The sequence below is a fragment of the Rhodamnia argentea genome, chromosome 10 (genome assembly GCF_020921035.1).
Source record: "Rhodamnia argentea isolate NSW1041297 chromosome 10, ASM2092103v1, whole genome shotgun sequence".
In the NCBI taxonomy this organism is placed as follows: domain Eukaryota; kingdom Viridiplantae; phylum Streptophyta; class Magnoliopsida; order Myrtales; family Myrtaceae; genus Rhodamnia; species Rhodamnia argentea.
The window spans coordinates 1312443-1325735 of NC_063159.1; positions in this window are offsets into that span (position 1 = coordinate 1312443).

The window sequence follows — 13293 nt, forward strand, 5'->3', positions numbered from 1 at the left end:
CCCGGACCTAATCCCGGCCGTTCATTCCTTCTAGATCTAAAACGACGACGCACTCGACCTTAACGCATGAAACGACGCCGCGCTGGTTAAGACCTTGAATGGTCACGATTAACTGTGAGACTAAATCTGAGCCATTCGTTCCTAATTAAGCCTAAAACGGCGTCGCTTTTGATTATTTCTATTTTCTATCTAATAACCTAATATCCTGAAATACGAAAATGCAGATCCGACGGCCTTAAATCAAACTCATCTAATAATCCCGGCCGTCGGATCGAGTCCGAGTCGCCTTGCTCGAGCCAACGGCCGAGCCGACTCGGACGTGAGCCGGACCAATCTCCTCTTGCCACCTAAGCATTTTGACCAGTTGACCGCCACGTCACCTTCGTCTTCCTCGTTGCGACGACACAGAATAGGCGGCTATGATTTCTCCGGCGAGATCCAACAGTGAGATCTCGCCGAATCGACACGAGACCACCGCCGATCGACTCGACTCACTCCCCGTAACATATCCAATAATCAAACAATTTTATCCACGGAATATTCACTAATCAAGTTCACACAGACTTAAGCTATAGATGATCGATCGAGTAACGTAGAGCATTTCAACTCAATTCGTTCACACGTAAGCATTACAAGGTATCGAGAAGACTTACCTCGAGCTCGGATCGAGCTCGCGATGGCTAGAATCGCTTGGTCAAAGTCCGACCGGAGCGAGGGAGGTTGGAGGTCCGACTCAAGGTAATCGCGCGAAACCAATGCAAAAGTAGGATGCGATCATGGTCGGGGATGTATAAAGATGAAAACGCCCACGATAATTGAAAAAATCGTGCTCGTAACAATGAGATGCCATGATCGTGCGGTGGCGAAGCTTGAAGTTCAACTTACCTATTTTGGAGGTCTCGAGCTGATTCGGTGGTTGCGGTTGCTTCTCCTCAGCTCAAGCGAGTTTCCTACGGTGGTCCGGTGCCTCGATTTGGCCTGGATTGGCCGGGCGAAGAACCCGCAACTCAAGCTCCGACGGGTGGCGATCTCAATCACCAGAGCCTCTCGCTCCGCTTTCTCTCTCTTTCTCTCTCTAGTTTGTTACCGAGCGAACACGAATGAGCCCCCTCCCGAGATCGAGAACCTTCCCAGCCTTTTATACTCGCGTTTTGAATTTGGGCGCGCACGGGAGCTTGAGTCGGTGATGCAATCACGTGCCAATCACGGGGTTTTTGGTCGCCGAACGGTGACGGAATCGATTGTGATTCCGTCCACGTCCGTTAGACCTTTAATCGAGCTCAAACGAATGTGAATTGCACTTGAGTTTGGGAGTGTTGACTTTTGGATGCCGGGAGCTTTGACAAGCGATTTAGACCGATTCCGGCGACCGTTGGCCATGATAATGGCGGCGATCGACGGGGCCCGACCCGATACACAAAAGCCCTAAGTCAATTAGATCAATTAGGCACGAATTGACCTTCAATTTGTCCATTGAAATCCACCTATCAATTCTGCAATTCGCGCGGCTGAGTTGGGGAAGATGACACTGTTTGGACCGGTTCGACCGGTCCAACCGGCTATCAGACCGGTCCGAATCGGTTCAGATAGTGGATTTTTACAAAATTTCAAAATTAACCTAAATTGACTGGGAATTTTTGCAATTAAATCTCAAAATTGAACTCGGGGGCCTGGATATTATCTAGAAATGTGGTTTTGCCCAAAAGTTCTCATCAATTTGCACAAAAGCCCCAAAATTTCCAAAATTGCCAATTTGGGGAACAGTTCAATTGGATGTCAATTTGACCAAATTGGACTATGAGACCCATGCCAATCGATTCAGAATGTGTCGAAACCCTAGGGGTGGTCCAATTTTGCAGAGAAAGTCCCCTAATTAAAAGTAATTTCAAAAATTGAGAAATTGAGGGACTAAATTGCAAGATTCTTTAGAAATTTTGCCCAATTCATGCAATTCGTACAATTGAGGGTGCAATTGATCAAATTGAAGTTCAAAGGGACTGCAATTGAATGTCAAGACTCTAAATATGCAAAAATTGCAAATAAAAAGACTCAATTGGTATTTTTTATGCAAATCCAACTCTAGGCATTATGAACAAACACCTAAAAATGGATTCAATTTTCAATTTTTTATGAGGTCAATATGAAAAGGGAATTAAATGAAAAATATTGGACATTTTTTTGTATTTTTGTGACCTCGAAAAGTATTTTTTTATGAATTTTCAAGTATTTTCCTATTTTCTGAAAATATAAAAAATTGTGAAAAATATGAAAAATTATTTTTTGTTCCAAATTGGTTCCTTAAGCTTGGCCAAGGCTTCCAATGTTGATTTTTTAATTTTTTTTGATTTTTTATGAATTTTTAGTGAATTTTGGAAAATAAAACTAAAGAAAAACTAATAAAAAATCGGGTGTCAACATTTGCCCCTCTTTGAAAGTAATCTCGGTTAGAGGTTGCTTTCAAAGATAAGGTGACACCTGGATCCTTAATCGACTCTGCTGGGGAAAAAATGTAAAGAAAACTAGTCTTAACATTCAATTGCATTACCTTTGTCGTTGCAGCTCTGACTCCGTGGGGAATTATTCCAGCTCATGCTCATTTTGTGCGAAAGAGAGATGAGAAGAGAGAGAGACTTACCTGAAGCTTACCTATCCGTGGTCCGAGATTTATTGATCCGAGGTTGAGAAAATGATTGTATGGGATTACCTTTGAATGGTTCGCGAGATTTTGCAATAGTCGGCGTCCGTTTGGTGTCGAGTTGTGGTTTGAAGATTTGGAAGAGAGGTTCACCCTTGTAACAAAGGGGTTTTATCATCTAAAAAGCAGATCAGCTATCCTCTAGCAAGGGACTCACCGTCTGGAAGGGAGGTTCACCCTTGTAACAAAGGGGGTTCACCTATTAAAAATGAGATTAGCTATCCTCTAGGAAGGGACTCACCATCTAAAATGCAGATCGGCTAACCTCTAGGAAGGGCCTCACCGTGCGGAAGGGAGGTTCACCCTTGTAACAAAGGGGTTTCACCTATTAGAAATGAGATTGGCTATCCTCTAGGAAGGGACTCACCGTCTAAAATGCAGATCGGCTACCCTCTAGGAAGGGACTCACCGTTTGGAAGGGAGCTTCACCCTTGTAACAAAGGGGTTTCACCTATTAAAAATGAGATTGGCTATCCTCTAGGAAGGGACTCACCATCTAAAATGCAGATCCGCTATCCTCTAGGAAGGGACTCACCGTTTGGGAGAGAGGTTCACCTTTGTAACAAAGAGGTTTCACCTATTTAAAATGAGATTGACTATCCTCTAGGAAGGGACTCACCATCTAAAATGCAGATCGGCTATCCTCTAAGAAAGGACTCACCGTCTGGAAGGGAGGTTCACCCTTGTAACAAAGGGGTTTCACCTATTTAAAATGAGATTGGCTATCCTCTAGGAAGGGACTCACCATCTAAAATGCAGATCGGCTATCCTCTAGGAAGGGACTCACCGTCTGGAAGAGAGGTTCACCCTTGTAACAAAGGGGTTTCACCTATTTAAAATGAGATTGGCTATCTTCTAGGAAGGGACTCACCATCTAAAATGCAGATCGGCTATCCTCTAGGAAGGGACTCACTGTCCGGGAGAGAAGTTCACCCTTGTAACAAAAGGTTTCACCTATTTAAAATGAGATTGGCTATCCTCTAGGAAGGGACTCACCATCTAAAATGGGTTGGCTATCCACTGGGGATTCACCTATTAAAAGATGAGGGTGCCATCCGAGGACCTAGGTTTACTAGTGTACCTACAGAAGCTCAAACCATATTTTCAAATTTTCAAAGGAGAGGGTGCCATCTGAGGTCCTAGGTTTACTAGTGTACCTATAGAAGCTCAAACCCTATTTTCAAATTTTCAAAGGAGAGGGTGCCATTTGAGGATCTAGGTTTACTAGTGTACCTGCAGAAGCTCAAACCCTATTTTCAAATTTTCAAAGAGGAGGGTGCCATCTGAGGACCTAGGTTTACTAGTGTACCTACAGAAGCTCAAACCCTATTTTCAAATTTTCAAAGGAGAGGGTGCCACTCGAGGATCTAGGTTTACTAGTGTACCTACAGAAGCTCAAACCCTATTTTCAAATTTTCAAAGGAGAGGGTGCCATTTGAGGACCTAGGTTTACTAGTGTACCTACGGAAGCTCAAACCCTATTTTCAAATTTTCAAAGAGGAGGGTGCCATCTGAGGACCTAGGTTTACTAGTGTACCTACAGAAGCTCAAACCCTATTTTCAAATTTTCAAAGGAGATGGTGCCATCCGAGGACCTAGGACTACTAGAGGACCTACAGAAGCTCAAACCCTATTTTCAAATTTTCAAAGGAGAGGGTGCCATCTTAGGACCTAGGACTACTAGAGAACCTACAGAAGCTCAAACCCTATTTTCAAATTTCAAAGTTGAGGATCCGAGGACCCGGGGATGCCGGAAGACCCGCAGAAAATCCAAGTTAATCAAATCTTTAAAATGTAACTTTTCTGAGGATTTGGGATCACTAGGGAACCCGCAGAAAGTTCAATCAAACATCATTAGAATGACAATTCTAAGTTCTGGGGAGAAACTTAAGAATTCCAGACAAATTTTCAAAAGTGTATTTATGAAAGAAACATATCTAAACACAAGTTTAACTTTTCACTGGGGATGGATTTTGAATGACACATCCCGAGTGTTCTATAAAAGGGTTGTTTTAAAAGTCTTTCAAAAGGATTTTCCTTCATCCAAGAAGGCTTCTCACCATTTTGGGAAGGTTTTTCTTGAAATTTGAATCCGCTCACAGGAAACCTAAACTTGAGGTTTCGGGATCATTCGAGATGCATACAATCCGATTAATCAGAGAAGGCATTTTAAAAGGGACCGTAATTCAGGCCGGGTCAAAGGTTTATCAAAGAGTAATCATTTTGAGGTTTAGAAATGAACCTTGATCAAAAATAGCTTCTTCGGGTTTACAAGTCAAGAACCCCGAAGTCATGATAAGACAAGATTATACTTACCTCTTTAAGCGGTAGCTTCCTGTGTGATCTCTTGCATCAACCTGAGACACCTCTTTGATCAGAAAAATTTTGGTGACAGGTTGTATCTTGACTTAAGGTGGGCTTTTTGAGAAAGGCCATATTTTCAAAAGAGGGGTGAATTTGGGTGATCACCTTGCCATTCTAACCAGCATTCATTTGCTTTTGCAGAAAATTCATGATCATTCTTTCTTCAATTGACTTTGAGGATTTTCCTCTTTTCATTTTGATTTGTCAAACTTTGTCCTTTTTTGGGGACGCTTTTTATGGGCTTTGGCCTTGCTTTTACCAAGCACTTTGCTCTTTCTAGCCCTTTTGTTTCTCGTCATTTTGCATTGACTGGCTCTTTTGAGACCAGTATCAAGAATTCTTCCAACTATGCTTTTTGACTCATTGCTTGGTAATTCTTTTGCTTTGCCCCAGTGTAGGGAGGTGATCACCAACAAGGGTTTAGAAATGAATATTTAAAGGCTCAAATTGGCTCTTCAAAGGGAAAGTGTTTGGAGATATAGAAATGAAGCACTTTTCTTCACTTTGAGGTGTTCCAAGCTTACGCCAAAAATCACCTGAAGCTATCACAAAAAGATTGATGCAAGTTAGCACAAGAAAGTCTTACCCGATCTTTTCTCCATGGAATCATCCAATGAACCTCCAAATTTGCCCCAGTGTGGGGTGCTTCTTGACAGGGTTATATTCAAAAAATTTCTCCTTTTTGGCTCGGAGTGGTTACCAAAGGATATAAATGTGTATGGACAATTTTGAAATGGAAATGCCTTTCGTCATTTCAATCCATGTAATACCGCGAATGATCCCTACGTCCCGAGATTAAGCTCTTTCGCTCTATCACTCTCATTCATCGCTCAAGTGTATCGGGGACGTGTTTAATGATAAAATTTGCCTCTTTTCATCTGAAGGATCACTCTTTTGAAAAGCTTTCAAAACATGCCCTTTTATAGAAACTTAGGGCGTTTTCATCAAAGTTCATCATTTGCAAAAAGTTTTCATTAAAAGATGTATTCAAAAGATGTTTTTGTAACTTGAAAGGGATGTTTCTTTGAAAGGGCCTTGTGGCTTTGCAAATCCAAGTTTTTCAATTTTTTGAGCATGACAGTGTATAAGAATATTTCATAAAAGAGGAGAACCTTAAACCTGTTTTCTTCAAATGTTGATTTCTGTCTCCCGTAAAAAAAATAAACAAAAGGAAACAATTAGTTCAAAGACGTTCAAAATTTCAAATCCCGAAGCGACTTCCTCCTATCTCCTTCGGATGTTAACTCCTGTTTCTTGCATAAACAAAAGGCACCAATCAGTTAAAGATGTTCAAAGTTTTAAATCAGGAAGCGACTTCTTCCTATTTCCTTCGGATGTTGATTCCTGTTTCTCGCATAAACAAAAGGAATCGATCAGTTAAAGATGTTCAAAGTTTTAAATCCCGAAGCGACTTCTTCCTATTTCCTTCGGATGTTGATTCCTGTTTCCTGCATAAACAAAAGGAAACAATTAGTCGAAGATATTCAAAATCCGTAATCCAAAAATAACAAATAACTTCCCTATTTTGATCGGTTATTCTGCGGGGTTCTTCGTGACTCCCAATTCACTCGCAAAATACAAACGTATGCAAATGCATGTATGCAAATGTCATGCGAATGCAAAACTTTATGTGACTCGGATCTGCTCATCAATCGCTTTGAAGCTTGATTTCATTTCAAGGATAATATCTCTTCACAGCATTCGCATTTCTTGGACTTGCCAATTCCTCTCCATCCATGTTTACAAGGATAAGAGCTCCCCCCAATAAGACCTTCCGGATCACGTAGGGGCCTTCATAATTTGGCATGAATTTGCCTCTTGGGTGTTGAGCATTTGGGAGCATTTTCTTCACAACCAGCATCCCTGTTTCAAAATTTCTAGGCTTGACTTTCTTGTTAAAAGCCCTGGCTACTTCTTTTGGTAGCTTTGACCATGACAGATAGCCTTCAATCGTTTTTCATCAATCAAATTTAATTGCTCATGCCTTTGCCGATTCCACTCATCTTCCGAGAGTTCAACTTGAGACAGGATCCTTAAAGAGGAGATTTCCACCTCTACTGGTAGGACTACTTCCATACCGTATACCAAAGAGTAGGGAGTTGCCCCGGTTGAAGTACGAATCGAAGTTCGATAGGCCATGAGAGCATATGGCAATCTCTCATGCCGGTCTCGATATTTTTCAGCAGTTTTAGCCAATATCTTCTTGATGTTCTTGTTTGCTACTTCCACGGCTCCATTCATTTGCGGGCGGTAAGGTGAGGAATTAAGGTGTCGTACTTTAAATTGTTCCAATAAGTGATCGACAACCTTATTGTTCAAATTGGAGCCATTGTCGGTAATGATGGCTCTTGGTACTCCGTATCTTGAGATGATATCTCGTTTGATGAATTTAGCCATGTTGTTCGCAGTAACATTGGCATATGAGCTGGCTTCAATCCATTTGGTGAAGTAGTCAATAGCCACCAGAATAAAACGATGTCCGTTGGAGGTCTTTGGGTTAATAGGGCCAATCATATCAATTCCCCACATAGAGAATGGCCACGGTTCTGACATTTGATGTAGCTCGGTTGGAGGCGCATTTATCTTGTCGCCATACACTTGGCATTGATGACAGGATCTCACATGTTGGTTGCAATCTGACTCGATAGTCATCCAGTAATATCCGAGTCTCATAATCTTCTTGGCGATGAGGTGACCATTCATATGCGGCCCGCATTCCCCTTCAAGGATCTCTTTCATAATGAGATTTGCTTCTTTGGCGTTCACACACCTTAGTAGGATTGAGTCAAAGGACCTCTTGTATAGGATCCGTCCGCTGAGGAAAAATTTTGATGCCATCTTACTGATATATTTCTTATCTTCCGGTTGACTATCTTGTGGGAATTCGCCTTTCGGCGGGTAATTCTTGATGTCATGATACCATAGTTCTTCATTGGGTTCTTCTTCAATGACCATGCAGTATGCGGGTTGCTCCAGGATGTCAATCCTTAAGGGCTCTATTTCAAGATCATCTTGTACTTGTAACATAGCTGATAATGTGGCCAAAGCATCTGCAAAATGATTATGAGTTCTTGGTAGATACTCGAAAGTGATCTCCTCAAAATGTTGGATCAGCTCTTCGAGGTACTTATGATAAGGGATAAGCTTGGGATCCTTTGTCTTCCACTCTCCTTGACTTTTTAAGATGATCGGCATGGAATCTCCATATACCAATAGCTTCTTCACCTTTAATGGGATGGCCAATTGTAATCCCAGTATGCAATCTTCATATTCAGAAATGTTGTTGGTGCAAGGGAATACCAACTTAGTTGAGACTAGGTAATGTTGATCTTCGGGGGATATCAAAAGCGCCTTGATGCACGATCTAGTGAGATTCACTGCGCCGTCAAAATACATTATCCATTTGTCTTGAGATATGTTCAAAATTTGACCTCCCTTATTTTACTCTGAAATGTCCTTAGGAGGATTTTCAGCTAGCATATATGTAATTGCTCTCCCTTTAACAGATTTTTGAGGAGAGGTTTTGATGTCGAATTCCGAAAGAAGCACTTGCCATTTGGCCATCTTTCCCAAGAATGCTGGCTTTTCTAAGAGATATTTGATAGGGTCATTTTCGGTGACCGATTGGATATGATAATGTAGAGTATCTTGCCTTAATCTATGGAGGACCCAAACCAATGCTACGCAAATTCTTTCCACTAATGAATACTTAGCTTCAGATGCTGTGAACTTTTTGCTCGGATAATAGATGGCTCGTTCCTTTCGATCCTTGGGGTTAGTTTGGGCTAATAAAGCTCCCAAGGACTCATCATGAACTGTCAAATATAGAGTCAAAGGAACGTTAGGGATAGGAGGTACCGATCTTGGAGGTTGTACCAATTATTCCTTGATCTTTTCAAACGCTTGTTGACACTCCGAATCCCATTTCACTTTCGCGCCTTTCTTAAGAAGCTTGAAAAAGGGTTTCGCCGTTTCCGACAATTGCGATATGAATCTGGATATATAATTCAATCTTCCAAGTAGACCCCTCACCTCTTTAACAGTGGAAGGGGTCCTTATTTCCCATATAGCTTTGATCTTGGATGGGTCAATCTCGATACCACATTCGCTTACGACAAATCCAAGCGGTTTTCCGGATCTTGCACCAAATACGCACTTCGCAGGATTCAGCTTGAGCTTGTATTTCCTCAATCGGTCAAATAATTTCCTCAACACCTGAACATGATCTTCTCCAGGTCTGGACTTGGCGATCATATCGTTCACATAAACCTCCATCTCCTTGTGTATCATGTCATGAAAAAGGGTTACCATAGCCCTCTGATAAGTTGCCCCTGCGTTTCTCGGTCCAAAGGGCATGACTTTATAATAGAAGATCTCCTATTGTGTGGTGAATGAGGTCTTGATCTTATCTTCTTCTTTCAACATGATCTGGTTGTATTCCGAGAATCCATCTATGAAGGAGAATAGTTCAAAACCCGCAGTGCTATCGACGAGCACATCAATGTGCGGTAGGGGAAAATCATCTTTCGGGCTAGCTTTGTTCAAGTCCCCGTAATCCACGCATATTCTAATTCTTCCGTCTTTCTTCTTAAGCGGCACGATGTTGGCAACCCAATCAGCATATGGGACGGTCTCAATAAATCCAACTTTGAGGAGCTTCATCACCTCCTCTTTGATCTTATCTGCTAATTTAGGGTTCATTCTCCTGGATGATTGATTAAGCGGTGTGCAAGCGGGATCTATAGGCAGAGCATGCTCCACTATTTCACGGTCTAAACCTGGCATGTCAACATATGACCGGGCGAAAATATCTTGATATTCTTTGAGCAATGCCGTCACTCTTAAAACATCTATTGTAGATAGGTGTCCTCCCACTTTCACTTCTTTGATGCAAGTGGAATCTCCAAGATTAATAGTGATAGGTTCTTCAGAGACAGGAGGCTTGGACTCTTCAAAACAATCCCATTCCCTCTTGATATCGCTCACATCGGCCTCTTCTATATCGATTTCATATGCATAGTCGTCGAGCTGATCTAAGTCACATATTAACCTGTTATGCATGGGTGGGATGACATGCCCGAAATGCATCATGAAAGGTTAGTATTCAAAGATAACAAAATTAAAGAATGCATGATCTTTTCTAACATGAAAACATTTTTTGAATTCAATTTTTGAAGAAAAAGGAAAGAGAACTAGTCCACAATCTTCCGGACATCCTTGTTCTCAAACGGCAATTTTTTAAAGCTCAAGATCATATGGCGGATTAGGCCTCAAGTTTGATGGTATAAGCAATTGTCATCATCGGACCAATCCGTTGTTCCACATGTCCGTAATAAAACTTGAGATGGTTTTCATTAATAGATGCAACTAAAGGTAATACAATACTGCACTTCTTGGATCACAGCATGAGACCCAAAGGGCGCTAAAACAGCAAAAAGCTTTGAAAATAAATGCAGTAATCAAAATGCATTAAAAGGTAAAGTTTAGAAAGAGCCTTTTACTCCGGGGTGGGGAAATCATCTTCCAGCCACTCAATGATCACGTGCACCCGATTATCCAGGAACGGGTTGAATAAGTCCAGCTTTGCATCTTTGGAAATGTCCTCATCTTCCAGCCATTTGCCCCTTTTGGAAAACACCTCAAGTAAGGGGTTTTGAAACATCTTTTCTCTGGCTTTCCATGCGTTGGTGCCTACAAAACGGCCACCTTGGTGTCCACGGCCTCCTCGGTCTCCATAACGATTGTTTCGACCTCGGCCTCAACTTGTATTGCGCTTTCTTGTCTCTTTATAGCCCGGACCTACCTTATGGTCATTAGAGCTCGGATCCAAAGGGTTACGGATCCCCTAACCGTATTTCCCTAATCCGGCACCCGGAATAAAACCATTTGAGAGTAGCACTTTTCCCGCCATAGTCGCAGGTTTCGACAATCTTGGAGTAATCATCCTCACGTCGGATGGTACGTGCATGACTGATACGATATCAAAAGTATGATAACTCAGCTCTTTCTCCTTTGAAGGTTCGATGTATGGGACCATCCCTTTTAAAAAAGCCCGATACCCCGTTTCGCCATGGACGGTGATCAGGTGACCTTTGACTACAAATTTTACCTTCTGATGTAGGGAGGCGGGTACCGCTCCCGACACGTGAATCCACGGTCTCCCAAGAAGTAAGGTGAAGGCACTAGGAATGTCCAGCACTTGAAACGGTACAGAGAAGGTCACCGGTCCAATGGAGATGTCTAGCTCTATTTCTCCCACTACGTTCTTGGAGACTCCGTCAAATGACCCAATAGTGGCCTTGGATGTCTTCACGAAATCTTCGTTTATCCCCAAGCTTCTCAAAGTACTCGGGAGACAGAGATTAAAGGCCGAGCCATTGTCGATTAGAACGTGAGGAACCTCCTTTCTGTGGCACTTCACGGCGATATAGAGAGCTCTATTGTGCACACGTCCTTCCCTTGGGAAATCTTCATCTGAGAAGGATATCTGGTCTTTCAAGAGGATAGCACCCACGAAGTCCCCTAGCTGAACTTCATTAATGGTCTCCGAGACATGCACCTCATCTAATACCTTCGGGAGAGCATTCTTGTGCTTTTGGGAATTCTTAAGGAGATCAAGCAAAGAGATCTGCGCCGGCATTTTTCATAGTGGGTCAATGACCTCATATGCACCGGTTCTCACGACTAATTGTAACTTTTCAACTTCTTCCATAGTCGGGATTTTCTTTTGAGAATCCGCCTCTCTTGGTGGATAACATCTCCCCGATCTCATTATGGCGTCAATCTCGCCCGTTCCATAATCCCAATGAACTGCTCTCGAGTTATACTCTTCCACGGGCGGCAACTTAATCTTCACCGGTATGATCTCTTCTTGTGGTGATTCGGATGTTGACGGTTTTTCCGAGGCAGATGCTTCCCAATTATCCACCTTATTCAAATCAATAACAAAGCGAATCGGAGTATCTACCATCCCGATCATCTCATCTTCATGGACATTATCGGGGTTATGTTCTGGATATGGCCTTACCGGCGTGGCATTTTCTTCATCCAGACGCCTTTGCCTTTCCCTTCTAACTCTCGGGATTATTCCCTCAATCCTCATACCGATCTCCACCAGATGTTGGAATGAAGAATACGTGTATGCATACATGCGATCAAAATATTCTGCCGGAAGCGACTTGAGCACGAACTCCAGCATTTCCCTTTCTGACGATTGCGGTTGCACCATCACAGCATGTTTCTTCCATCTTCTAGCGAAGAGTTCAAAACTCTCGTCTTCCCCTTTTCTAATGTTGAACAAATTGGCCTTGGTAAAGTAACCTCTGATCCCAGCTTCAAATGCCGTATAAAGTTCTCTGATAGATCTTCCCGACTCGGGACCCAGTCCGAGTCAATTGATTGGAACCATGCTAGTGCGGGGCTCGTCAAACTATGTCCGAAATTCCGGATTAGTGTTTCGTCATCTTCATGGTAGCCAACCATTTGGCGGAGATAATACGAGATATGTGCCGGAGGACACCCGGCGCCATTATACTTCATGCGGAAGGTCACTCTCGGATTCACGCCTTGGGGCGAAACATTTCTTGCTTGAATGAGTGGCGTAATCAGTTCTTTCAACTCATCCATCTTCCTTGATACATCATCACCTTGCTCTTGTAATAGAGCGATCTTTCGATTTTGCGTCTCCATGGTCCGTCGTATCTCCAAAATCTGCATATTCTCTTCTACGGTTGTGGCGTTATTCTTTGCCACCAACTGAGATAACTCTGCTACCATAGTCGTCAAATGACTTATATGCGTCTCAAGATTAGAAACCCACATATCGACCCCCCGATTCACCTGTTCATTCCGAGGAGCCTCTTGATTTTCAGCTTCATCAACCGTTCCCACAAATTCTTCACTTTCGGGATCATCCATGCCGCCTCACCCGTCGGGAACTATTTCTCCAGAGTCAACGAAAAAGCTTGGGGGCGCCGAATACAAAACCTTAAAGTTATAACCGCCACTATCTTCTCCGAGGTTATCCACTATCTCGCCTCTCTCTAGGGCCTTTTGTAAAAATCTTCTATCGCCTCGGCGGGCCTTTTCAAGGTGGAGTTCATACTCGTCTATCTCCTCGATTTCCTTATCGCCCTTGATGTTCATCAAATATCCCGATGGAACTCTCCAGGCTTTTCCTCTTGTAGCCTTCATTGCGAACTCTTCCGCCATCATGTTTATAGTGATGTAGGTTC